The sequence below is a fragment of the Natrix helvetica genome, assembly GCF_964273705.1.
Source record: "Natrix helvetica genome assembly, chromosome: 2".
Classification (NCBI taxonomy): Eukaryota; Metazoa; Chordata; class Lepidosauria; order Squamata; family Natricidae; genus Natrix; species Natrix helvetica.
The window spans coordinates 96,963,024-96,990,646 of record NC_138552.1 but is presented as its reverse complement, the minus strand read 5'-3'; the positions used below and the strand labels follow the sequence as shown (position 1 = coordinate 96,990,646).

The 27,623-nt window shown below is 40.7% G+C and overlaps 1 protein-coding gene across 2 annotated transcripts in view; it reads left to right on the top strand.

The window, feature by feature from the left end:
• The first annotated feature begins 15,476 nt into the window (after positions 1 to 15,476).
• Positions 15,477 to 27,623, top strand: part of ZNF462 (zinc finger protein 462) — a 163,782-nt gene continuing 151,635 nt past the window's right edge. Inside the window, exon 1 of one of the 2 annotated variants that reach the window (XM_081940203.1) lies at positions 15,477 to 15,846. The gene's annotated coding sequence lies outside the window, so the exon portion shown is untranslated. Of the gene's footprint in view, positions 15,847 to 15,875; positions 16,018 to 27,623 lie in introns of those variants that run through there. The other variant, XM_081940207.1, reaches the window with a different exon arrangement.

Genomic DNA, 27,623 nt, shown 5'->3' with positions numbered 1-27,623 from the left:
TGAGTTTAGTGTTTGCTCCCTGTTTATATACAGTAACTTGCCTTGCCAGTTTTGGTGAGGATGTCTTTCTACTTTGTAATTGCTTAACTACTAGAGTATTGTTTTATGCTTGATTATTTATCTGGTTTTAATCCCTGCTTATCTGGATGTTGGTTGCTGAAGAGATGCATCTGCCCTTTTTGTTTCCTTCTTAGTTTTTCTTTGTATTTTTTTGTTACTCCGTTCCATTCCATTCTATATTTAAAATCTTCCCCACTTTCTTAAGTCCGAATTTTCAACTTTTGGAAAAGCTCCCAGCAACTGTCCTTATAACTTGGGGAGGCATTTGTGAACCTGCAGAGCTTCCAATCCTCTGCATTCCTGATGCAAGAGAATGAGTGTCAATTTGCCAAAGTAGGCAGTGGACCTCTGGCAGAGTCCAAGGAGGAACTTCCTGAATCAAAAGAATCTTGCCAGGCATTCAGTTTACTAGCTAATTCGGGAGGGTAAGGGCTAAGAAGAGCAAGGGAATCAAAATGGACAGACTGAAACGTGAAAGGTTACAATGAAAAGAATGTTCTTTCAGATGCAGAAAAAGAAAACCTTGCCCATTTCCAGTTCTCTGACCCTTAGTAGGCACCCATTTTTTTTCCAGGCCCTGCTTGTTTTCAAAGAGGACATGGAAGTGATTATAGTCTCATTTGTTGTACATGTCACTTTACATTCAGGAAACATTGCTGTTCAATGACACCAGCCTTCTCAACCGGGAACCCTCTAGACCAGTGGTTCCCAAAGTGGGCAGTACCGCCCCTTGGGGGGCGGCAGGCGGCAGAGAAGGGGGGGGCAGGAGGCCTACAGCTTCAGCTGGCCAGCCTGACATAAATGCTCCTTCTTCATTGATCTACTCGATACTACCACTGCTGCTTCTCGTTGCTGCTGCTGTCTGCCGTGGCGACTTAAGCTACAGCAGAATCAATGCTAACTACCAGCAGCCTCAATCACCGCCCAGCAAAAGAGAGAAAGAGAGAGAGAGAGAGAGAGAGAGAGGAAAAACATGCAGAGAACGCGCAACCGAGCAGAGGAGGGGGAGGGAGTCGAAACAACAAAATCAGAAGACACCGAGCTGCTCCCACGTGGCAGCTAGGCACACGCCGCTCAGGGCTTTCCCCCCTCTCTGGACCGAGCACCACGGCTCAGAACACACGTGCTCCCTGAGCCAGCCGCAGACATGGGCCGCTCCCATCCTCCCCCCTCCCCGTCCTGTCGAATGGTTGCTTCTGGCCTCTTGCATACCGCACATTCCACGAGGTAGCCAGTCAGTTGGCACGCCCTCTGTCGATCCGCACGCTGTGTGCCAAGGGCGGCAGTACCAGGTTCTGCAGGCAGGGAACCCTCTTTTCTGCGGGCGCGCAAAGGGTGATCCTGGGACCTGGGGATCCCCATATGTGCGTGTGGCAACTAAAATCCTCCAGCAACACAAAAAAAGGGGTGGTGGATGGTGTTCCTTGGGTGGGAAGGGGGCAGTGGGCAATGGCCAAAGGGAATTTCGACATGGGTGACGACGTAGCAAGTTTTGCATGAACTCCAGGGGCAAACTAGTAAGAAACAGACCGCTCTTTTTAAGTGTCTTTTAAGACAAACCATCACCCAAAACTACTGGAAACTAGAGCCACTACTAGAGCCAGAGTGCAATGTTTCCCAACTAAGGTTGGGAAACATTGCACTCTGCTAAGTGACTTAAAACCAGACATTGGGAAACTAATATCACTTCATCAAGCCCATCCATCACATTAAGAATTTACTGAACAGTGAAGTAGTTACTACATTTTACTGAGTTTACTAAGTTATTAGTTACTAAGGTTCTTGATAAATGACTATCAGACTTTGAAAACCTGGTATCACTGGATCATGTTCAACAATTTTGTTGAATTAACATTAAGTAAAAAGGTTTTTAAATTGGATTTTGAATAAATGTGCAATTAATTGTTACAGTTTTGAATTTTACTGTTACTACCTTCCATCGTGCAAACCGCCCAGTCACATGACCCCCCCAGCCACGCCCACCAAGCCATGATCACAGAACCGGTAGTAAAAAAAATTGAATTCCACCACTGGGTGGGGGCACTGAGGATCAGTTTGTAGCACCAAGGGGGCGGTGGACTGAAAAAGTTTGGGAACCATTGCTCTAGATGTATAAGATTACAGCTCTCAGAATTCTCAGCCCCGCCTGTACGAATTGGCATCAGATGCCATGCTGTCATTACTTAAGCGCCCCATTTACCTGATGACATAAAGATTCACAAGTCATGGTTTAGATATAATTTATGCTTTTTAAACTTCATTATTTTATCATTTATAAAGTAGTAACTAAAAAGCAGAACAAAATGCAAAGATGAAAATACAGGTACTGTGTTTCCCCCAAAATAAGACAGGGTTTTATTTTCTTTTGACTCCTGAAATAAGCACTTGGCCTTATTTTCGGGGAGGTCTTATTATTTTTGAAGTTCAGGAGGCAGTGAGTGTGGTCACCTCATGGCTGCTGCTGTGTTGCGTGTCGCTAGGCCTGGCACTCTTTTTGCAGCGGCCATTAAAATGATAGAAGGGGCTCAGTGGCTAGGATTGCAGGAGCGGCCATTAGGTAAGGGTGTGTGGAGTGCATGGGGCATGTTCCTCCATCCCTTTCCCCCCGTCTGGCCTCGCCTCCTTATCTCGTGTTGTTTGTATGGAAATCGTGGGGACCAGCTGTGCATATGTTTAAATATTTTTGGGAGGACTTATTTTCGGGGGAGGGCTTATTTTAGTGCAAGCCCAATTGGGCTTATTATCCAGGGGGGTCTTATTTTCAGGGAAACAGGGTAGTCCTTGATTTACAGCCAAAATTGAGTCCAACATTTATATTGCTAAAGTCAGATATAGATTAAGTGAGTTTCCCCCCATTTAATGACCTTTCTTGCCACCGTTGTTAAGTGAATCCCTGCAGTTGTTAAGTTAGTAACATGGTTTTAAGTGACTCTGGCTTCCCTGTTGACTTTGCTCATCAAAAGGCCGCAAAAGGTGGATCACCTGATCCTGGGACAATGCAACCGTCAAAAATATGAACCCATTTTTGATCACATGACCATGAGGATGCTGCAATGGTGGTATGGGTGAAAAACAGCCATAAGTCACTTTTTAAAATGTCATTGTAACTTTGAATGGTCACTAAACAAACTATTGTAAATTGAGGACCTATTTTGTTAAAAGAAAATTGAAAAACACATAAAAAGTGTGATTGGTGCTTAGTAAGGGATGCTGTTGACCCTGATCTGCATCTCATGTTATTTTGTCATTTCTGCGTCATCAGTTCCCTTCCCACAATTGGGCAGATTGCAGATTCCATATTTTACTCCTTGTACCTACCTTCTATCCTACTTGTCATGTCAGACCTGTGATGGGTATTATTTTGTGTGAACCCTTCTACCCTGATTTTCCAAAATATCACAAACCAACCGACCACATTATGACATGATGTGTGTGACTCAGATGGTCCTTGACACTTGCTTTAATAATGGCAAAGAGATGAAGGGTTAAGCTGACGTTTGCAATATTAGAATGTGCTGAACCAGCTTCTTTCCCTAACTAAGGAAATCAGTTTCTGGGATCTAAAGACAGTGAAACAATTTGCTTGGCAAATGCTAGAGGAGCTACAGACTACTCAGAAAACCCAAAGGTTCTGATAAGGAACCTGGGCTTTTTTCGTCTTTTAAAAGAGCCAGTTTGGAAAACTAGTTCCCATGTTAACAGTAACTTCAGCTTGAATGAGGAAGTGACATTTTCTCTGTGCCTGAAACAGGACACCTGTGTACGTCCTTGAGATGAAGACAGCAATAAACAGATAGACACACATCACTATCAGCTGATATTTCTCCTTTCCACCTGCAGGTTCACCTTTGCTTTTATATGGTATTGATCAGTGGTGTGATTCAAATTTTTTTACTACTGGTTCTGTGGGTGTGGCTTGGTGGGCATGGCATGGCTTGGTAGGCTTGGCAGGGGAAGGATACTGTAAAATCTCCATTCCCTCCCCACTCCAGGAGAAGGTCACTGCAAAAACCCCATTTCCTCCTGATCATCTGGGACTTGGGACACAGAGAATAGATGCGGGTGGGGCCAGTCAGAGGTGGTATTTACCGGTTCTCCGAACTACTCAAAATTTCCGTTACCGGTTCTCCAGAACTGGTCAGAGCCTTCTAAATATCACCTCTGGTATAGATTCTTTTTGGACAGTTAGAGGTTTGGGGCATTTAGGTATAAATGGCAATCTCATAATAATTAGAGAGTCTTGTGGGATTCCTCAGCTGTAGTGTCTTGCAGTCTTTTTCAAGATAATATCCTGATATATTGGCTATATAGTGGCTGTCAATTCATATGAATTTCTTGTTGAGGTGTATGGGGATTTAGATTCCATTCATAGGTGAGATGGGCATTAGACCAGTAGAATATAATGAATAATGACTCTCAAGAACCAATTCTGTATCTAAATGTCTATGGAGAATCTCAGTCAACCAGGTCATGGTTGTCCCAAAGCTGCTTTATCAAGAGGGAACTGGACTTCCTTTTCTTTTCTTTTCTTTCTGTTTCACTTCTCATCCAAGAAGCTTCTCCAGCTTCTTCAGAGTTGAAGAAGCTTCTTGGATGAGAAGCAAACTGTCTTCAAAGGTAAAACCAGAAAGTCCAGTTGCCTCTTGATAAAGCACCTTCGGGACTCCTGTATCTAAGTAATTTAATACCAACATAATTCTAATAAACATAATTCTAATAATCATAGTATTCTAATAAACATAGTATAATCAATATCCTTCTGTAGTATTATTTTCCTTGTTCAAAAAACTAACTTTAATGAAGCTGCTGAGGTTCTAGATCAATAACAGAAGCAGGTCACAGCTGTTGTAATGGAGAAGTGCTCACATTGGGGGAAAAAAGTGCCTACAGATTAGTGGTGCTTTCTGAGATTCAGGCATGCCTCTGGATGGCCAGATGGCAAAGTATCCAGGAAAATCTTTGGCAGTTCAGACCAGTAAACCAACATACTTGCTTCTGAAGAAGCCAAGTAGCACACTGTTTAGTTACATCTAGATTTAATTACTGCAGCATGCTCTTCCTGGGGCTATTTCTGAACTGTTTTTTTGGAAGTTGCAGTTGTTCCAGGCTGCCTCCGTGAAAATGTTAACAAGCACTTTCCATGGAACCATTAGATTGGATCTCACAATGTCTGCACTCATCTATTGTTTCTAGGCCTAAATCAAAGTATTGGCAAGCCCTTTGAAGGACTAAATAGTTTGGGCCCAAGTTGGTTGGCAGATCATCTCCAGACATACTAGAGATAAGATAAGCAGTCATTCTCTGTCCTTCCTATAGCAGATACTGGTTAACCAAATCCCTTTAAAAATCTATCTGTGAAAAGCAAAAATTGCTCCTATGCAAAAATGGCTATTTAACCAACTTCTATAGATTGTCTACTAAACTACACACATGCTGAAAATTTGACTTAAAGGAACTAGTTCTTTTCCAACATTTCTTGCCCATTATTTTTATTGCTACAGGCAGCTTACAATTCTGATCTTTACCAGATCTTTAATATTCTTCTTATTGGTATCTATTTGTTCTTCCTCTTGCTGCCTTTTAGGACTCAAAACAAGTAATGAAACAAATGGAAAATATGACTAAAGGATAAAATCCACAGTAACAAAAACGTAGGAAAATAGCAACAGTTAAAATTGTTAAATAAAATCATGGGTCACCTTCAGATTAATCAGCTCAGTTTGGCAAAAATACAGGTTTTAGACCATATTAAAATTAATCAAAAAGTAAATGAAGCTCTATTTTTTTCTGGGAGCAAGGGTGAGTATGATCACAGAGAAGGCTATTTTTCTTGCGCTTACCAGAGTATGTGCCTTGGGCAACCCTTAAAGAAAGTTAAATTTGCAATCTGCAGAACCCCAGGTCAATGCTTCTTAAGTAAGATGCACCACCAAGCGATCGTGCCATGTCTACTGACTTTTAGTTGGCAGAAGGCATATGAAGAGGCATACATTTATGCTGCGCGGAACTGTGATATTCTGGAAGGGTGAATCAGTATTTTAAAATAAAGGGTTATCCTTGGGCTCTGTGGCCTTCTTTGGAGATAAAAGTAATGCATTACCTAAGACAATCTGTATATAATTATGCAAGCTAAGATAGCAGGAAGACAAAATCCTTATGGCCTTCTCTATGGAAATGAGGTCAGCTGAAAAATAATCTCTGGGAAGATCAGTTTTGATTTTCTCTTTAAAGAGAAAGGGAAAGAAGGATGCGATGAGTCGAGTTTCCCAGAACTGAAGTTCCAAGCTTCCACCTCGCACCAGCCCAGCGTTTCTTATTTTCCAGGAGAACTGGCTGACAGGAAGAGTCAGGATTCATTATTAAAAGACAAAGAGACACATTATCTGCTCTTGTGCTGAAGGTATGTCAAAGACTTTCTGAAAAGTCCTGGCGTTCCTTTCATGAGAAGGGATGATTTATTGAAAATTGCTGCCAGAACACATGCACACCCTGGCAGCAGCAAAGTCTATCCCCCACCCCCTCTTCCCTAATAATGTTCTTTTATCAGCATCTTAGGTCGTGTCTGCTTCTCTTGTCTGCATAGAATTATGAGAATCAATACAAATTTTTTCCAGATCTTCCCCCCCCCCCGCACTCTGATTGATTTTCTAAAATAGGCAGTTTTCCATCTGTCCCCCCCTCCCCATCATTTGTTTCTTTTGCATCTTATTTAAATAGTACTCAGTAGAATAGTTAATTCATGTAAAATTACAGCAGTAATGGTATTCTATTCTCTTCATTACTGGTTCAGTAGCAGGAGTGTGCACATCTGGGCATGCACAGAACCTTCTGGGCATGTGCAGAAGGCCCGCGATGATGTCAGGGTGGGAGCGCGGAGCCTCACACCACTGCCACTAACAGTTCGCCCGAACTGGTGTGAACCGGCAGCATACCACCTCTGAATTACAGTATATAGCGTAGGATGAGAGAGGCAGTTTGGTATAGTGATAACGCATCAGGCTAGAAACTGGGAGACTGTGAATTCTAGTCTCACCTTAGGCAAAAGCCAGCTGGGTGACAGTCCTTCTCCCTCAGCCCTAGGAAGGAGGCACTAGCAAAACACTTCCAAAAAGCTTTATTAAGAAAATCTCAAAGGTGTTTTTTTCAAAAGGCAACTAGATTTTGTTTTTCCTTGAAGATGTTTCACTTCTCATCCAAGAAGCTTCTTCAGTTCTTCTTAGATGAGAAGCAAAACATCTTCAAGGAAAAACAAAGTCCAGATGCCTTTTAAAAAAGCACCTTTGGGACAATCATGACCTGGGCGAGTAAGAGTCTCCATAGACATTTACTATGAAAACTGCAGGGATTAAAGGGACTTGTCTGGAGAGGGTGTGGAATTGGATGTATTTGGTGTTCCTTTAAGACAGTGAAAGGAATGCTATCCAAAAATACAGCATATGATGTACATCAGTTAATATATAATGTCCAACCACCAACCAAATACTTTGCATATCTTTTCAGAAGCATATGACACTGGATTTTTTTTAATGTAAATAAAGTTATGATTGCAGAACTAAATACTGTTGCTCAATTGATTTGGTTTCAGTGGGAATTATCTGAATACATATTTGATAATGTCTATTCATCAGGGATGAGCAACATGTACCTCTCTTTATGTTTCATTACAAGATCCATCAACTCTTGCCAGGATCATGATGGTGAAGGATGATAGCAACCTGCAATCTGCAGCTGTATTATCAATGCACCTAGAAGTCTTCTGCTTTAGTGCACCCACAACATATCCCTCCAGATCAAGGCTGGACTGCTACCTGATCATCTGTATGATGTTCTCTTCCATTGCTTCTCTTCCATGGCATTCTTATAGACTACCACTTCCATGACATGAAGGCGCAAATGCTGGATGACACTGAACAGTACCAAAATGAGCAGGAACTTGATAACTAACCATATGATAATCAAACGGAAGATGAGTTTCTCCACTGTATTATGCAATACAGTAGGCAGAGTGAGCTGAGTGAGTGCTAATCTGGATTAGCAACAATGTCTATTGCCACTGTAGCAGGGCCATCAACTAAGGAGAGTAATACCTGCTTCTGGAAGTTAGCACAGTCATGGACAATCTGCTCTTCCTCCAGCATCCATCTAACATGATTCTCTTTCTATCATAGCAGCCGTTGCTTGCAGCATTGTCCCTGACTTTCCAATTAGTGGTGCCGCACAAAGGTCTTGCACCAAGAGTATAGGAGAGTGTCTCCTTCACTACTCCAAGTAGAAACAAGTACTGCTGTTAAGGAGATTTGCCTCTAAACATTCCAGCAAGGCTGTCTTTGTGCAGAAGCTGAAGGACCAGGAACACAAATGGCTTGCCCCATGAAAGTACAACTGTGACCTAGGCACCACCACGAGGACAACAAGGCATTTCGTCAACCACTTACATCATGACATCTGGAACACAGCTGCAACATTGCACATTGCAGGATCATTATGCTTCCACTATTAGCCTTCAGATCACACCATTCTTTGTTATAGTGCAGCAGCTAGAACAAGCAGGAGGATAGCCCTGAAATCTGTGGTGGGATTCAGCCAGTTCTCACAGATTCAGGCGAACCGGTTGTTAAATTACACCACTACTACCACCACCACTATCAAAGTGGATCCTGGGCAGTGCGCTGCAATGGAGAAACGGGCAATGGAGCAGACGGCTCAAGAGAAGGACAAGGCCGCTTTCCCTCTTTCTTCTCCCTGCTCCTCCTCCTCCCCTCATGCCGGCTGCTCCATTGCCCATTTCTCCACTGCAGCACAGCACAGCACCCAGGATCCACTTTGATAGTGGGGGAGAGGTAATTTAACAGCCATTTTGCCCAGGGTCAGATTGGCCATCATGGGAGGCTTGTCCCACATGTTTGGTGGAGCTGGAGAATGGGAATGGGCCACGGCTCTCACGACAGCCAACCTGACCAACCTAACAATGGGCGAACCGATTGTTAAATTATTTGAATCCCATCACTGCCTGTAATCTTTATGTTCCATACAAGATTTGGCCCGAGTCGGTTCTTCTGTATCCACATGAGTGGTGCCCATAGCTGGCCGGTCAATCCTGTTTCCAGGAAGCTAAAGACTGGATAAATTATCAAGTTCCCTATGAAGGGTTCAGGAAATGTAGATACAAGTAGTTCTCGACTTACAACAGTTCATTTAGTGACCTTTGAAGGTTACAACAGCACTGGAAAAAAGTGACACAACCATTTTCCACACTCACAACTGTTGCAGCATCCCCATAATTATGTGATCAAGATTTGGATACTTGGGAACTGGTTCATATTTATGACGGTTGCAGTATCCCAGGGTCATGTGATCCCCTTTTGCGATCGTCTGGCAAGCAAATCAATGGGGAAGCCACCTTCACCGAACAATCATGTTAGTAACTTAACAACTGCAATGATTCACTTAACAACTATGGCAAGAAAGGGGATAAAATTGGGCAAAGCTCACTTACCAAATATTTCACTTGGCAACATAAATTTTGGACTCAATTGTAGTTGTAAGTTAAGGACTACCTATACTGCTGCATGATATCTATGAACAAGGGACATCGTGTGCATTATTTAGAGCCAGGAGTGATGAATTGCCCAGAGAGTGCTGTAAAACACTATGGAGCGGTCTATAAGTCTAAGTGCTATTACTATTGAAGCCAAAGCATATTATGAGGTCCAAGCGGCGACAGGCCATTGATTACTTTGGGTTGGTGCTGATTTAACTTCATTTCCCTACATGTCTGTGCTTGCTAACTTGTACAAGTCTTTCACCAAACTTTGACTGTAGGACTATCTGTTCCTCCATGTCTCCCCCAACAAACAACACATGTGAAGTTATGTGATTTCTGTAGGTTCTGCATCTTTTGATAAGCCTACATCACCACCCACTATTTCCAAGTGCTATGCTCAGAAGGAGGCTACAGGAGTCCATCAGACCCCCTGCATCATGAACGCACTCAATTCCCTTGCCATTTATATTCTATCTGTAGTAGGAAAGGGAGGCCCTATGCAACCTGGTATTACCTGGTGGTGAGATATAAACCTGGGATTACCAGCCTTTATCACGATACACTACAATGTGTTATAATCAGCACCTTTTATTTCTCAATTGTAGACAATGGCAGGAATTGTTCTGTGGGTATCTGTGGGTATACCATATCCAGTGGTAGGATTCAGCCAGTTCGCACCGCTTAGGGAGAACCGGTTGTTAAGTTTCTGAGTAGTTTGGTGAACTGGTTGTTGGAAGACATCATTAGGGCAGAGAACCGGTTGTTAAATTATTTGAACCCCACCACTGACCGTATCTCTCAGTCATCCCACCACAACCCTAGTGCACAACAACAAAACTTACCAATAGTTAAGTTCAATTTCAACAGAGGGAATCGGGACAGGGATATAAGCAACTCAGTGATCAGACAGTGAACTTTCCAAAACTGCCCATGCAGACTATTGTTCATGTTTCATGACGGGATATTGGGGAAAAAGTTTTCAATTAGCAATAATCACGCCTCTGATTGACTTCATTAAATGGCTATGATACTGTCACTATGCAAAGAAGCAGTACCATCCAGGGGAAGAAGAGGAACAAAACTAGTGCAGTGTCATCAATGGAGTAGATTATGTCCTAGGGTCACCCATACTCCTACACATGGAGCAACATTTTCTGTATTCTTCTGACAAAGTAGACTCCATGAGTTTGAAGCTTTCAGCAGGAATATGTTGCTTATGCAGACTGGTAGATGTATCTGCATGGGAGACAAATATGGAAATTATGTTTCCGTGTATAGAAAGACAATTCTGCTATTAAGCTCACGGAGACCACTCTTGTTGAAAGGGGCAGGATGACATTGCCTCTGGAAAATCAGCATGGTAAGATGCCCATCACCCACCAGTATACCAAGATGTTATCTTATGAGATTTGTTTGCAACCTTAGTGGTGAAAAATGAAATCAAGTCTTTGGGGTTTGGAACACTGGGGCCTGCAGTGTGAAGTTGACTGGAATTGACTGCACCATGTTGGCCTTCTGGCTTGTGGTGTCATAGCAGATGGTGAAGGAACTCAGATTGGTGCGTCTGTTTTCATTGCTTTGTCAGAAAATGTTGGGTCAACTGTTAAAATTCCAGTAGACCCATCATTTCTCAGAATGGTCCGGCAATACCCCCCACCCCCATATCTGGCAACTCACGGGACTGTCCAGCATGGTGTTAATGGGGATTGCTGAACTTCAAATTGCTATATTTATGGACAAAAAGAAGGTTTGCCAGTCTGAATCCTGATATTTGTTAAGGCAACCTCTGAGCTGACCACATGATACTTGTTAGAATAACCTACTGCAATCCTCATCTTCCCCCACAAGCAAAAGAGACGCTCAGGATTACGCTTGGCCCCTGATGTGCTCAGTGTGGTGTATCTGCCAGGGAAAGAATGGAAAAGATAATATGACCGTCTCCTGTGCTATCTTGCCCAATATCCCACCTGCAGGCCCACTGTGTCCTCCTTCCACTGCTTTCTGTGTGGTATACAGGGAGCAATCCCTTAGCATGAATAAAAATATACGGTCAGCAGAAGTAATGTTTGGGATGTGGCACAAAACATGGTCAGGGTTTCCCCGTACAGCAGTTGCTTACTGCTATATAAACTGGGAAAGCAATAGCAATAGTACTTATATACCACTTCACAGTGCTTTCCATCCCACTCTAAGTGGTTTACAGAGTCAGCCTATTGCCCCCAACAATCTGGGTCTTCATTTTACTGACCTTGGAAGGATGGAAGGCTGAGTCAACCTGAGCCAGTGAATTGTATACTGCTGAACTGCTGGCAGTTGGCAGTCAGCAGAGTTAGCCTGCAATACTGTGTTCTAGCCACTGCACCACCATGGCTCATAAAGCAATACATAGTCATGGAGAATGAGGCCAGGGGTCAGAAAATACATACCAGTTAAGTGATATTTTTTCCAATGCGGTCTTCCACTCTTACTTTAAGACTTACTTTATACTTCCACTATACTAATAAGTGGGTGGGTGGTGGCTTTCCCTACTGCCCATGGCGTACCAGTTAGCCTCTTAAAATTCATTTGGGCTTGATATAATAACCATTCAAAGCTGTCCTTTCCAGATACACACAAGGAAATGCTACCAAACTGCAACTGGCAAATAGCTGTTGCTGCCCAAACTAAGGACCTTAGTTCACAGAAGGGCCTTGATTTCTTTACATTCCAGTTCTAGCTAACAGCAATGCCATGAGAGAAGAAGAGGGCAGGAAGTCTGTGGGCCTCTCTTGTAAACACTGTTGAGCACATAGAAATTATACGGTTAGTGATGTGTCTGCTTGGAAAGCAGAGGAGTCAAAGTGATGGTGGTGAGAAGGGCAGTGGGTTGTCAAGATGGCTGGTGTTAGGAATTCGCTTCCGAGCCTCATTGGATACTTGTGTATTAAATATAGAAGCATATGTCTCTACCTTTGTCTCTGTCTCTCAGTATTATGTATATAAAAAGGTAAAGCTAAAGGTTTCCCACGCACAAATGTGCTAGTTGTTCCCAACTATGTTTCAAAGCTGAAGAGCCAGAGCTGTCCAAAGACATCTCCACGGTCATGACTAAACGCCGAAGGTGCACGGAATGCTATATTAATGGACAAAAAGAACCTTCCCACCAAAGTTTTTCTGTTTGCATTTCCCCCCCCCCCCCCCATGCTTTTGAACTGCTAGGTTGGCAGAAGCTGGGAGAAGTACTGGGAGCTCACTCAGTTACGCGGCACTAGGGATTCTAATTGCCAAATTGCCAATGCTTCTGATCGACAAGCTCCGCATCTTAGCCACTGAGCCACCGCATCATGTATGTATATATGCATGTATAAACAGAAAGAAGTAGATGGGGAGTGACCACAAAATGACATCCTGATGGGAGGGGAGGGGGAAGGAGTTGGCATGTTAATTGGACACTGGAACATATTGGCATTTCATGCACATGAACAAGAACATGCACAAAACAAAGACACTGATTACATTGGGGAAAACAGACATCAAGTACGGGAACACTTATCCTATAGTTTATTACAGGATAAAAGAAACTTTAACAAAAAAACAGAAGAAGAAGCAATGGTGTACTAACTAAAGTGGCTCAAGGTGTTGACATGGCAGCCCCTCACGGTTGGACACACGCTATCTGGTCTCCTTACAGAGCTGCAACGAATGAGAGAAGGGACTTAGACTCCGGAAGTGAAGCAACTGCACCATAAAAGCACAAATGCAAAATTGGCAGTGACACAATTACCATCAGCACTGCCATGAAAGGCTGATATGTAGATCATCCTTAAATTCAGTGGAATTTATCTTGTTTAGCACTATAGCTGAAGAGGGATGCAATTCTGATTGGATTTGCCTTTTCCCACAAAGAAAAGGGCCATTGTACTTTCCTTCTGGCGTGTCACCTTGTTAGATGAATTATTACCTCTGATGACAAAGTCAAAATTGAGGCGGTGAGAAGCATCTGCATAGGTTGATAAATGTATTAGTTCCCAAAGTGTGCAAAATATTTTCCCCAATTATTGTAATAATATAATATGAAACATTAAAAGGGTTTTATACTGGAAGCCATTGATCCCATTCAAGGCTACATAAATCCTGACAATTTTAGAAGGACTAGATTTTACTCATTATTAATCATCATAATTTAGGAAAGGAGAACAACATTGAGGACATGATGGAAAATTAGAGACAGATATGCGTTCTCATTTTTACTTAATGAATGTTTCTTCCGTCTTCCCAATTTTTCTTTTATTCTGTAGCTCCTTAGACTCAACTATTCTTTAAAGCTTGAGTTGAATTGTTTCTCTATATTAATTAAATCCATGTATTTAAAATAAAAGAATCAGCTTTTTTCCCCACAGAAGGTTTCTCATTCCATGGAAAGGATTCCCTCCCCCATCTACCTCCTCTTTACTACAAAGAGACTAGTTGAAGGACTAGAGAAACAGAGAAATATCAGGAGTACCATGTCTCCCATTTCAAATTGCTTTCCTCTTCACTACAGTGTTTATTGATTTTTTTTCCAATGTTAACTTCATCTCCCTTCCACCCTTCTCTCCCCAACCCCAGTACTAGATTAAAATCTGAAAGGTATTAAAATTGGCATGAAAGATGCAACTAGAAGGGGGGGGGGGAGAGAATCCTACGCACACATATTGTTTGCAGGAAGGGTTCAGAATGATTTCCTGGAAAAATAAAGATCCATGGTTGTCATATCTTCATTCCCCCCACACACACACTTCTTTTGTCTTCAAGGTGATGACACCTTATCATTGGCAATCTTGATTGTCACTTTCCATAGCTTGCGCCTATTATAGTCAGCCAGAGAAGTGCAGACAAGGAGAGGGAAGGGAGGGGGAAGATGGCACCAAAGTTTTATTTTTATTTTTTATTTTAAAGTAGGATCCTGTGGTAGTCAAAACACTGCACAGACCTTTCTAAGAAAGCAGAAGCATTTACTCCTGTGTGCTTCAAGCTTTCTCCTTTTGTGTGTCTCTGTTGAGTGTATATTACACACACGCACACATAGATGTATATACATACACACGCACACATGCTAGGAGAAGAAATCAAACGACAGTCTTTATTTCCGGGAGACTTCAAAATACGTGCTAGAAATGGACAATTTGAGTCCTTTTTCTCCCCTCACCCTCAAACGCAAGCTAAAAGAGGAGGGAGGGGGATTAAAATCAACCACGTGGTAGATCTGAGCTTTCCTTTTCCTTTTTATTATTTTTTTTCTTTTAAGATACACTTTGCAACCTCCAGTTCCATTTGTGTTCTTTCACGCTGCTCAGGGGGAAGGGGGAAAAAGGAGGAGGGAAAAGACTAAGGCTCTTCTAGATGGACGCATCTCAGGGATCAGCTTAGGGGACAGACAACAAGGCGCATCTCTGGAGGCGCTCAAACCCGGTGGTACAGATTTTATTAGAACTTCAGGTCTGGTGGCAAAAGGCTCTGGTGACCCAGCAGTGTAGAGAGGGGGTTTCTCTGAGCATCTCCAAGACTTAACAAGGGTTGGAGTTTACAAGCAACAGCTTAGAATTGGGAAACCTCTCCAGGTCGCTTTTTTTTTTGAGCTCTCCCAACCTCAGGAAGCTGGGGAGTGCCTCAGAAATCAAATCCCAAGAGGACTCAAGTTTGTAACCATCTTTCTCTTCTCTCATCTTCTTCATCAACACCATCTCCTCCACCACCTCCTCCACCATCACCATCTCTAGCATTCTTTCCCCCCTCATCTTATTCTCTTGCCTTCACCCCCCTTTTTCTCTCTCTCTCTTCTTTCTCTCTCTCCCCCCTCCACGTTGTTGTTGTTAGAAAGCCTTCTTGCACCCCCTGGTGCTCTTGCGTTTTGTGTGGTAGGCAAGGAGATTGTCTTCTCTCTCTCCTTCTCTCGCTCCCTCCGGTTGCTCATTATTCAGAGAGAGACACACAGAAGGTTGAGAGAGAGAGAGAGAGCGAGAGGGAGAGCGAGAGAGAGACGGATATCTCAGGTCATCTGCAGCTGCAGAAAACCAGTAAGGGAGAGAGAGAGAGAGAGAGAGAGAGAGAGAGAGGGAGAGGGGGGAAAAAGCAGGGAAAAAGATGGCGATTCTCCATTGCTGAGACCTGGCAAGGAGCACATGAGTCTAGCAAAAACAACTTCCACAACAATTGCAAGCAGGAGAAGGAGAGAAAGGAGAGCCGCGGAAAGCGACCAGCGCCAGCGCCAGGACCTTCCCACTGTAAGTTCTTGCAATTGAAGCCCATCGCGGGTCTAAGCTATGGGAACGGGGAAGAAAAAGCCTTCTTTTGGCTGTCCCACCACCTTGGAAAAGATAGGGGGATAGATCTCCTCTCAAAGCCCCTGATCCATTCATTCCGGCAAGCCAGAAGAAGAAGCAGAAGAAGAAAGGGTGTGTGTGTGTGTGTGTCGGGGGGGGGGGGCTAGGGGGGGCGCGACCCGAAGTAGTGGTGGGAAACGATGGTTTTGTTAGAAGTCTCTTGTCTCTTAATGGGGGAGGAGGAGGAGGTGGTAGTGGAAGAGCCGGTGGTGGGAGGAGGAGGAGGAGGAGGAAGGCAGTTAATTAATTTTTTGTTGTTCTTGCATTAAGGTGGGGGGGAGGTGAGGGCGAGATAAGTGAGAGGAGCGGAGCTCAGAAGTGTGTGGGGGCAGCTGGGGGGTTGGATGTGGGGAAGTGATTGGATCACAGGCGGGAGAGGTGGGGAGAAAAAAAAAACAGCTCCGAGCTTTGAGCTGACTCGACCCAGCTATGTGGTGACCTCTTTCTTTCTTTTTCTTTCTTTGCTTTCTCTTTCTCTCTCTCTCTCTCTGTTCCTCCACCTCTCCTTGCAAATCTGGTCCCTCTTTCCCAGGCAGGTATACTGGGTCCCCCCCTCCCGTCCTACTACCGGTGTGGATAATCTGTATATGTGTGTGTATATACATATATATATATAGATAGATAGATATAATATGCGTATGTATGTATGTATGTACACACGAGTGCTCCCGCCTTTCCTGAAGTTGATGTAGTGGGGGTCTTCCCTTTGGCTGCGGTTTCTGAAAGGATTGGAGGAGAACAGCGTTAAGCTGGAGAGAAGCCATTACACACGTCCTGCTCTTTCCTTTGAGAGACAGAAGGGGAGAGAAGAAAGAAGGGAAAAGGTGGGGGGGGAGGACAGAGACCTTCACTTTTTGTTCAGTTCCGTGGTGTCTATGGCTTTCTAGGGAAGGAGAAGCAGCTGAGCTTCTTCCCCCCCCCCATCTCCTTCATTCCCCCCTTTCTTTCTTTATCTCCTTGTCCTCCATTTGCAAGCTGTCTGCGTTGGTTCCAGTCCAGATTCCAAAATACAAAGCTACTTCTCTTTCCCCCCCCCCCCCCCCCCGCACACACACAAACACATACACCGTCTTTCTCCTCTCTTCTCCCCCCCTCTTGCAAAGACCTCCTTTCTTTCTTAAGCTTGGTAGTTTCTGGAGGAGGGGAGCTAAGGTGGGGTGGGGAGGAATCTCTTCTTGGAGATCCTTGAGATCTGTTCCTTTTGTACCCTGGAGAAAGTTTTCTCTTGTTGGTTTTAGAAGGACCTTCTGGTAAAGGGGAGGGAGGAAGGTGGCGAGATATGGAGTTGCTTTCTGCTGTTGCTTTGTATGCATGGCTGTTTGTCTCATGAAGCTACTTGCATGCCTAAGAGGAAATGAATAGTTGGACAGAGGGCTGTGATCTGAGTCAGGTAAGCCATGTCATGTTCTCTAGCTCCACCAGAAAATGGAGGAGAGGGAGAGCAAGGACAGGCTTTTAACCACCAGACAAAGCTGAGATGGGAAGTGCTCATGCAATTATGGATGTTTCTCCATTTTCTTTCTCTGAAGGTTTGTTGGCAAAGCCTGGCTTTGACAAGATTTTTCCTTCAGCAAGCAACGTTTTTTGATGTCTCTTCTCTTTCTGCCTCCAGGAAATGGATGATTTGAGGAAGTTTCATAGATTCTTTTCATAGAATCTCCAGAGACAGTCAGAGAAAGAGACGGAGGGAGAAAGAAAGAATGAAGAAAGAAAGAAAGAAAGAAAGAAAGAAAGAAAGAAAGAAAGAAAGAAACCTGTCTTCTAAAAGGACATGTTTTCTACCCTGTCTCTTATAGTTGCATTTTGAATCTAAGCCTTTTTATTCTTCCTTCCTTTCTTTCTTTTTTGGCTGAACTTCATGGCATTCAAGTGAATGTGATCCAGTTGATCAAAGACATGTTTGGATTTTTTTTTAAAAGAAAAGGAATAGTTTAGTGTATCTGATGAGGCTGGCAGTGTTCTTCTTCAGTATGACATGAGAATCAATGTCAATCAAATCTCAAGATGGTCTTGCAGTGATCATTCCAATTTGGGAACCATGATAGTAGGCTGCCTTCTGGAACCATTGTAATTTAGGCCTGTATAGCTACTCTCGGCATTGTTGCTGCTTTTTTTTAAAAAAAAGATCTAAATGGGCTATTTGTTAGTTCTCCTGAAATTCCATGAGGCACCTTATGGGTTCATTTGTGATAAAGAGCAATCGCTCAGTTCTGACTCTTACAAATGGTGACATTTCATGTGAATTTCCATTATGAACCAATCATATCTGAATATATTTAAATCTATTTGTTTCAGTAAATCTGTATCCAGGATTAAATCCCACTGAGTTGTGTAGATCTCGGATTGTTATTATTTTTGCATTCATATCTACATCATTTAAAATATCTTTAATCTAGATTATGAACTCGGTTGTTAAGTAATTATGGGTTGCCAAGTTGTTGTTTTTTTTACAGTATGGCAGTTCAGGCAAAACACGAAGCAAAACACGAAGTTCTCACCCTCCATATAGACATCAAAGTTTTATTTGGACTACTTTAAGGTCTGTGTGTAAGAAAAATATGTAGCAGTATATGTAACATTTAACTTTACATTTTAAATCCTCTAGAACTAATGACCAGGAGAATTTCCTTATGAAGTTAAATCTCTCTTTCAAAAATCAATAAAAATTTCAACAGTAAACTACTGAAAATAAGTTAACCAAAATATTTGACATGTTTAAAGGAATGTGGGTTTCCATAATGAGCAGTAAAACTGGAAAACCAAAGCAGGTAATGCTGCCAGATAGATTTTTGTGGATGCCACTGATAGCTGGAAGTCATGAAAAAATAATGGCTCATTCACCTTGTCAGTATAATTGTAGCTAGTAAACTGACAAAACAATATTCTAAAAACTCTTGTACAACTCTTGATTATAAATAGATAACTTTTGTTTCTGTTTTCTTGACAAGCTTATGAGATTCATGTTCATAGGGCCATCCTTGAAACAAAGAACAATGTTATCTGAACTTTATGCTTAAGCTTTAAGTTATGATATGATGGGTCTTTGGGAGGGCCCATTCTGTGGATGTCCTTGAATTTACACCTAGGCTAGGGGGCACCATAGTTGATACCATCATTTATTTTAATCATAGTTTATTGAAACACTTATAGTATTTGGGTTCACGTACTGTGCCAAGTCAAAACAGATACACGGGTGAATCTATGCCAATTGATATATCTGTCGTTGGTGTACTTAAAAAGATTAAGTCCTGTTTTTTCTTTCTTTCTGTGATGGATTTATTCATACTCCGCTTCTACTTAGAAGGAAATGTACCCTTTTAATATTACACAAAATTACATATACTTTGTAACCCACGTTAAGGTACAGATAGATCAGACATCACTTAAAGGCATCCTTTGTAGACATTCAAGAAAATTGCTATAAAAGAATGTAAAGGTCATTTGCACGATAGATTTTAAATGAAATACCATTTGTAGTCAATGATGGGTGTTCTTTAAAAAGAGGAAAGAGAGAGCCTCAAGTTTCTTCCCATTAAAACTACTTAAGACAACTTCTAACAGGAATTTAGCAGTTTTCTTTGCTTGCACAAGCAAATATTCCAATTGTACTTCTATTAGGAAACTGTGAAGTATTTAAGAGCTCTTCACTCTTGACTTAAACTGAGTGGGTTTCTTTCCTTTGATGCCATGTGATTGGGATGTTTTATCCATTTCCATGTTAAAGACATTGCAGTCACTTAGATGAAAATACATGCACACATTCATATATGTTGGAATGTATCTCTTTCTTCTAATTTTGGCCTTAGGCTATTTGGTCATTGAGTCCTTTGATTTTTGGTTTTGTCTTCCAGGCAGTTGTATTCTTTTTCTTTACCATATATTATTTTCTTTCTGTTTTTTTTTATTGTGGTGACTCAGAGTAGCTGTGGAGTTGGATGGCCTCAAAACTGAACTAACAAAAACATAGATATGTCAACTTTTTGGTCCTCTGAAAAAGTGGAGATGTTATTCCTTTTAGATGTTATTCTATATTATAGAATGTTTTATTATTATAGAGTATTATTTTATAGCAAAAAAACTCTCTATAATGAGGAATGTGATATATGAATAATGAGTAAATATCAGCATAGATAAAATGTAGCTTCTTGAAGTTCTTTTTTTTTAAAAGTACAATGAAGTACAGCAGGAGGAATGACAGCAAAAAGGGTCATTCAGAATATACATGATTGCTGTTTCCTTTCTTTTTGTTCTTGGATCAAATAATATAAAATATGGCAAATTCCCACTTATGATGCAACCTTCTATACAATAAGCCTCTAGTTTTTCAACACCCATCTATAGTATCTGTTTTTCTTGATTGTTCCTTTAAAATGGAGTCCATATAATCTCCCATATAAGCAAAAAGCAGCAAGGAATCTTGCATATTTTATGCATTTGGATCTAAATGGTTGCAAAGATGGTGAAAATAAAGATTTGTGGTCAAGGTAATTGCTCTTAATGTTGAGTTAAAGAGGTGTTAAACATTTGTTGTTTAATCAGACTTTTGCAAGTTTTTGAAATAAAAAAAAATATAACGATCTGATGGATTCTTTAAAAATTAACAGAATTGCTCCCTAATTTCAATTCTTTACAATAGCCTCCCTGCATTATTAAAACAATTATAATATTTTTTTATAATTTTCTCCCCAGTTGGAATTATTTTAATTAAACTCTTACCTTAATTTATTAAAGTATGTTGCATTACCTTCACATTGGACATTGCAATATAGGAAAATAAGTTAATTTTGGTAGTTGAAGGGATGGAATCGTATGGTGACCGCTAATGGTAAAAAAATTATTAGATTCACTGGAATATATGTATTCAGTTATTCCTTTGTAGCACTTATTTGCAAACTATCAATACATTTATTTACGAGAAAGGCATAATTGAATAATAGTGATCCAAGTTTAAAATTTTAGCTAAGGCTGACAGGAAACAAAAAATATTTTGTGAAAGAGAGATTCTTAGTTGAGAAAAAAAAGGATAGAGTTCTGCACACTTTGAAAATTGGTAGGAGAAAAAAATACCTTAACCTCTTGTGGGAACATTCATCTCTGCTGTTACTTAAAACACCATCTGTCCTTTAATGTTGCATATATATTTTGGGTATAGGAAGGAAGCTTACACGGAAAGCAATAAATAAATAGATAAATGTTGTAGATTTGTGAGATCCAAAGCATTCACATCGTTTAAGAAGTCCAGTACTGATTGACATACATTTCTACGTTCTACAGTAATATGTTTATGGATGCTTTTCAAAAAAGCATTAATTTCATTCTTAGCAACTTGGATAACAAGTTTTCTTTTGGGATAACACTTGTCCTGAGTTAAATTTCTAAAGTGTAGGATGCAGATGTTAATTGTTTGCCTTTCTGACCAACCGGCACCATCAGTCAAACTGTGACAGCACAGTATGATTTTTGATGTTTATTTATTGATTGACTGATTGATTTGATCAAACTTGGAGGAAGTGAGTGGAAGGTCTGTTTATGTACATTTTAAGTAAGAGTTGAAAACTCATACTGAAATAGTAGGAATATGTAGAACAGCCTTCTCTAGAAAATGTGAGTTTTGAATTCCAACACATCTGGATAACACCTTGTTGGGATAAACTGTTAGGAAAGTTCATTTTGCACTGATATGCTAGGAAAGTCCTCCTTTGTCATGTTAATTTTGAAGATTTTGAAAAATATGTTAATTAGCTAGATTTTCAGTCTATTTCTGGGAAATATTTCAACGGTTGCAATAATCCCTTTTGATTTGAAGGCTACCTTTTTTCTGAATCAGACTGGGCTACTATTCAGATGTGATAGTGTTGATTTCTTTCATAGAACTGAATTGCAGAAAAGTATTTTCCAACTTCTGCTATCAGAGACACCGCTGCTGATCTTCATATTAAACATGAAAAATTATTCCACTTTCGCATCTAACGAGACAGAAAAATCAATCAATTTCCATGGTGTCCTTCTGTGGTGGCGCAGTGGTTATTTCTGCCAACTACCAGCAATTCAATTCCACTGGCTCAGGGTTGACTCAGCCTTCTATCCATAACAAAATGACTTATATTTTCCTTTAAAAATGTGCATTTGCTGCTATTGAGCCGCAGTGGCGCGGTGGTTAGAATGCAATACTGCAGGCTAACACATTGTTCACTCCGGCAGTTCAATCCTGACAAGCTCAAGGTTGACTCAATCTCCCATCCTTCGAAGATCGGTAAAATGAGGACCCAGATTGTTGGGGGAAAGATGTTGACTCTGTAAACTGCTTAGAGAGGGCTATAAAGCAGTGTGAAGTGGCATATAAGTCTAAATGATATCGCTATTGCTATACTTGAATTTGGTGGGAGGTACTGCTGTTAGTAAATCCACTTTCAGGACAGTTTCTCAATGACTACTCCCACCATGGCCAATGCTACAATGCTGCAAAGTTGTATTCAGTACTATTTGGAAAGCTGCAGGTTCCCTAATTCAGGTTTACAATTTTTGGGATCTTCTATAATCTGTTAGATTAATAGAAGATACATTAAGGAATCCTGGTGCACTCTAGTAGCAGCCTTGGGATAATGTCACTGTGGACATACTAGCAGGATAAGGTTAGTGCGTACATATTAGATGGATAAGACCTTGCTTCACCACTTAATGGACATACTAGTTATGATGGTTTACTTTTTCAAGAAGTATTTCAGCCACTTGCGTGAAAAAGAATAGCAATTTCTCATCTGTTTGGGCCTTTGTCAAAGCTGTGGTAAATCCCAAAGCTCCTGAAAAGGGAGAGCATTTAAGAAATTCTTAATTGCAAGAGGTGGCAGCAATTGCACTTGGAAGATTTAAACTGCAATATAAACCTAGAAATATATTAACAATGAATTGCTTGGAAAGCATATATATGTATTTAAGAAGTAGAACATAGAACATGCACAAATACTATCTATAGCAAAAGACTGCAACAACTTTAGATGATCTGCTGCTATAAATAACCAGAGGTGGCTTTTTAGATCATATGTTTTAGATGTTTTTGGAAATAGGGCCTTGAAGCTGTGGTTTTTGTATATGAGAGTACTAATGAATTTCTTGATGCTCGGATATGAGTTTCGAAAGTGGCCCTTTCTCTAAAAATTAGCAAGTTTTATGAAATCATTTTCTACATTGTTGCGGTTGTTTATCCTGGTCTTATAGGTCTTTCGCTTTTTAGAAAGATTTAAAAATATCTTCTTATGTCCTAGAAGTGAACTTTTAGTCACTGTGGAAAAGTTAGAATTAAAACCGTGCATTGTTTAAAACAAAAAAAGCTGTTTGGGACACCGAGAAACGTAAAGGTGATATCTGCTGTTGGGAAAGTCACAGTTAACATTGCAATGGATGAACCCTCACCATGGCAATATTCCAGATGAGTTTACTGTTGAAAATAAAATGTTCCAGAAGAACTGGGAGAACAGGAAAGAAGTTAAAATAGCATAGTTTGTATGCCAATTCTGAGAGGAGGAGGAGGAGAAAGGGAGACAGAAGGTAATTATCACAACGTTGACAGTCGTGTTGCTTGAAAGAACACAATTTCAGAGGTGCATTTGAATGATTTCTTTCCTTCGTCTCTCAAAATGGTCTCTGAATCATTTTTACACTACCGTCTTCACCTCCAAACATAAGGAATTCGAAAATAGGGGAGCTATGTTATAATTTAGATCATAGCAAGTATGCTTTTGAACAACAAAAACTCTTCAACATTCTTTATGATCTAAGTCGAGCATGAAAAGGTGTACCTGCTGCACATGTTTATTTTGGAGTGGAAATTATGCCCAGTACTTTTCTTATTATAATTGATATATTTTGTTCCCTGGCCAATAGAGACAAATGATTCTGGCGTTAGTTTACTGGAAAGCATAGAATTATTCTTGTTCACCAAAGGATTTTTCTTTCGAGGAAACATCAGAAAGTTTTCAAAGCGTCATCCCCCTGAGGTTTCTCCTAGGAAATGGAGTAATCTGACCCGTGATCTCTTATTGTTTGGCCTATAAATGTTTACTAGCTAGCAAGCCCAGATGGACCACATCAGGAGTGGGTTCCGGCAGGCACTACTGCCGGTTTGCTTGTGGGCGCACTGTGTGCATGTGTGCATGTGTGCATGCATAATGTAATAAAAATTGTTCTGCGGAGAAGCGAAAAACAAGATCGTGATACCTACGGCGGCGCCTGGAGAACCAGTTCAGGTGTGTGGCAGACCTGGGTCACTGCTGGTTCCAGCCACCCACGCCACCAAACCACTACAGGTTTGGCTGAACCAGTAGGAACCACTACTGGACCACATGTGGCCCTCACAGCCCTAACTAACATGAGATGTTGATGTTTCCTTAACTTACGAAAGGCTATCATGTAAGCACTATGAAAAGGGACAGGTTGTCTTTAGAAGTTTGATTTAGAATAAGCTGGTTTGATTTATATGCTACTTTATAACAAGAAGCTCTGTTATAATTTCATAGCACTTAAAAGTTGCTTAAGCCAGGAAAATTTAAGAGCATTGTTTTCTATTCAAAAAGTAGCCAACTAACTGATTCTCCTTCATTGCTTAGTCTGTTGATTTAGCTACCCCAGAAATTTATTCTAGCTATATTGAAATTATTCTCCTCCCTCCAGATGGGATTTTGATTCCTATTCCAAATCAACAAAAGTTGGGCTCATTCCATAAGCACACATAACAGGCAGTCCTTGACTTAAATTGGACTACAACTTTTGTTGCTAAGTGAGATGGTTGTTAATTCAGTCAGACCCAAGCTCAAGCCTTTTTTTTTTGCCATGTTCATTAAACAAATCAGTTGTTAAATGAATCATGCAGTCATTAGGTGAATTTGGCTTACCCCGTTGACTTTGTTTGTCGGAAGTCTGCTGGGGAAGTCTCAGATGGTGATCACGTGACCCAAGATGCTACAACCACCATAAAGCCATGCCAGTTTATCAAGGGCCTGAATTTTATTCGTGTGACTGCAGGGATGCTGAGATGTCGTAAGTGCAAGGACTGGTTGTAAGGCCACTTTTCAGTTCTATTTTAAAGTTTGACCGCTAAATAAATGGTTGTAAATTGAGGACTACCTGTATAAGAACAGTCCAATATTTTATTGGACTGGAACTATGACATATACCTGATAAGACATACTTCTGAAACTTTAATTTTAATAGGGCATAATCAGGGTCAATTGGGACTACTACGTTGGGCTAAATATAATTGAAGATTGAAGAATAGTGTTTTTTTCATATCTTTATATGATCTTTAAGCTTTTAAAGATGAAAAATAGGTTTGAAATAATATTCAAGAATATCTATAATTGGCATTATTTATATGGGGTGGTACCCTATAGCAATGATGATGTGAATTACAGATCACTGTTCAATTAACTTATATTTTGTGCAAAGAAAAGGCTCTTAGCTGGATTTTTTAAAAAATTTATGGACCCTGTCATAATAAATTTTGAAATATTAACCCACTGGTGTTCACGTGTAGGTCTGGGTAGCCATGGTGTCAGAAGTTGAATCTCTCCATCTATAAAGCAAAAACTAGGTGCCACTTTATTTGTTCACTGCCCTCTGCTATGGCATTCAGTTCATGTTAAGTGTTTGGGGAAATGCTCCCGTTTGCTTGGCTGAATCTCATCAAGGGTTCTGTATAGCAAAGATCAAGTAATTGTTTCCACTGGCTTCTGTATGTTTTTTGTGGCAAACCAGATAAACATTGTTTTTTAATACACAGCTTGGAGCCTTGTGTGATAGAAGGGGGGTAAGCCAAACATATACATTGAAGTGGAAGAGAGATTTTTATGAGGTGACCTGGTGGCTTTCGTGCTCCAAGAAGAGAAAAACCTTTGCCAGAAGTTGTAAGTGTTCTAAGAAGTTCCATTGTTTTGTGAGGGAACGTGCAAGTGATTAGTAAAGGAACAAAACAATGTTTTTGATTAGGAGAGTGAAATACTTTGCTACTGAAGAAGAATTCATCGGAGACAAAACTTGTGAACTAGTTAAAGTCAATTCTTTGAAACTTTGCTAATAATGAGTATATGGGAAATTACTCCCGAAATCATAATCATAAGCTATAAAGGTTTTGTAAGCAGTGTAAAATCAAGACCGTCATGTTTATGACTTTAATATTTTCCTTTAAAGCATTCAGAGTGATTTGCATACATTAAAAATTCTTACTGTGGGTTTGCCATGTAGTTCAGCATTAATATCCTTTTTAAAAATAAAATAAAATTGGTAGATAGGAAATTAAGGCAATCTGTTCCATAAGGCTTCAAGGGAACAAATGTCTCATACTTTCATAAAAAAGTGAAAGTGGATCAGCTTTACCCACAAAACTCTTTAGTTCCTCAATATTTCTCAGCACTACCATGTTTTCCCCAAAATAAGACCTCCCCGGATAATAAGCCCAATTGGACTTTTGAGCGCATGTGCTAAAATAAGCCCTCCCCCCCAAAATAAGCCCTCCCAGAAAATATTGCAACACAGCAGCCGCCACGAGGTGACCACACTCGCCGCCTCCTGCACCTCAAAAATAATAAGACCTCCACAAAAAATAAGGCCAAGCACTTATTTCAGGGGCCAAAAGAAAATAAGACCCTGTCTTATTTCCAGTGAAATACAGTAGGTTGCTCTGTAAAGTTTTTATTTAAATGCTCAATGGAAGGAAGAGCTTGCTGTGTATTTCCCATATTGCTGCTTCCTTTTCTCTCTTTACCACTTTATATTACAGTTAATTACTTAGTAATTATCAAGGGAAATGAATTACCTGTGACATAACAGTCTTGTGAGACTGACATCCTGTAAAGCCATCTGATACCCGAAGCATCTAAACTGTCTTGAAAATGAAGATAGGTGATGTTTAAACCCACTGCATGACTATTATTAATGGAAAGTATTAGAAGAAACCTAAAAACTGGAATGTCAGCTTATAGGGTTGGCTTTCAAAGATGCAAGGATCACTGTCAGGAAGCGGAAACAGGAGACACTGAAGCAGAAGGCAGGCAGAGCTGTTAAGCAAGCACAAAGTAGGTTAAAACATTCCATAAGCAATATGTAGTGGAAAATCTCTGGTAACAAAGCTATCCATGTTAGAGAAAGAGGGACTGGGTAATTAATCATGGACTATAAAAGAAGGTAGACTTTTATGAAAGATTCTGCAGAAGTAGAATCAGTAGACTTCAAATGAGAAGACCATTTGGTACTAAAATTGGAAGTGTCATATGTGGACACTGTCTGGTTCCATGATATTTTTGACAGCTGTTGGCAGTTGAACAGAAAAATAATCTGTCTTGTTGGTAAAGAGTTAGGAGATTTAAGCTGTGAACTAAGATCTAGAGTTTGTGATTGTGGAAGAAGCTGTAATGTGAGTATAACTTTCATGCTTCCTGTGAAGTCATAATTATAGTTGTGGTATTAATAGGAAAAGAGTTCCTACAAAAATGTTGTTCTGTGTCGTATCTAGAGATTGTGGGCAAGATAGGTATGCCATTTGGGAACATCAAGATTTTGAGCTCTTACGCAACTGGTAAACAACTACTTTTTCCTAGCGGTCTTTTCAAATACTCTTTGGATATGGTGTTCCGCTTTTCCAAAATGGCTTGTTGCCAGATCCACTTGGCTAGAGACACTGATTATCT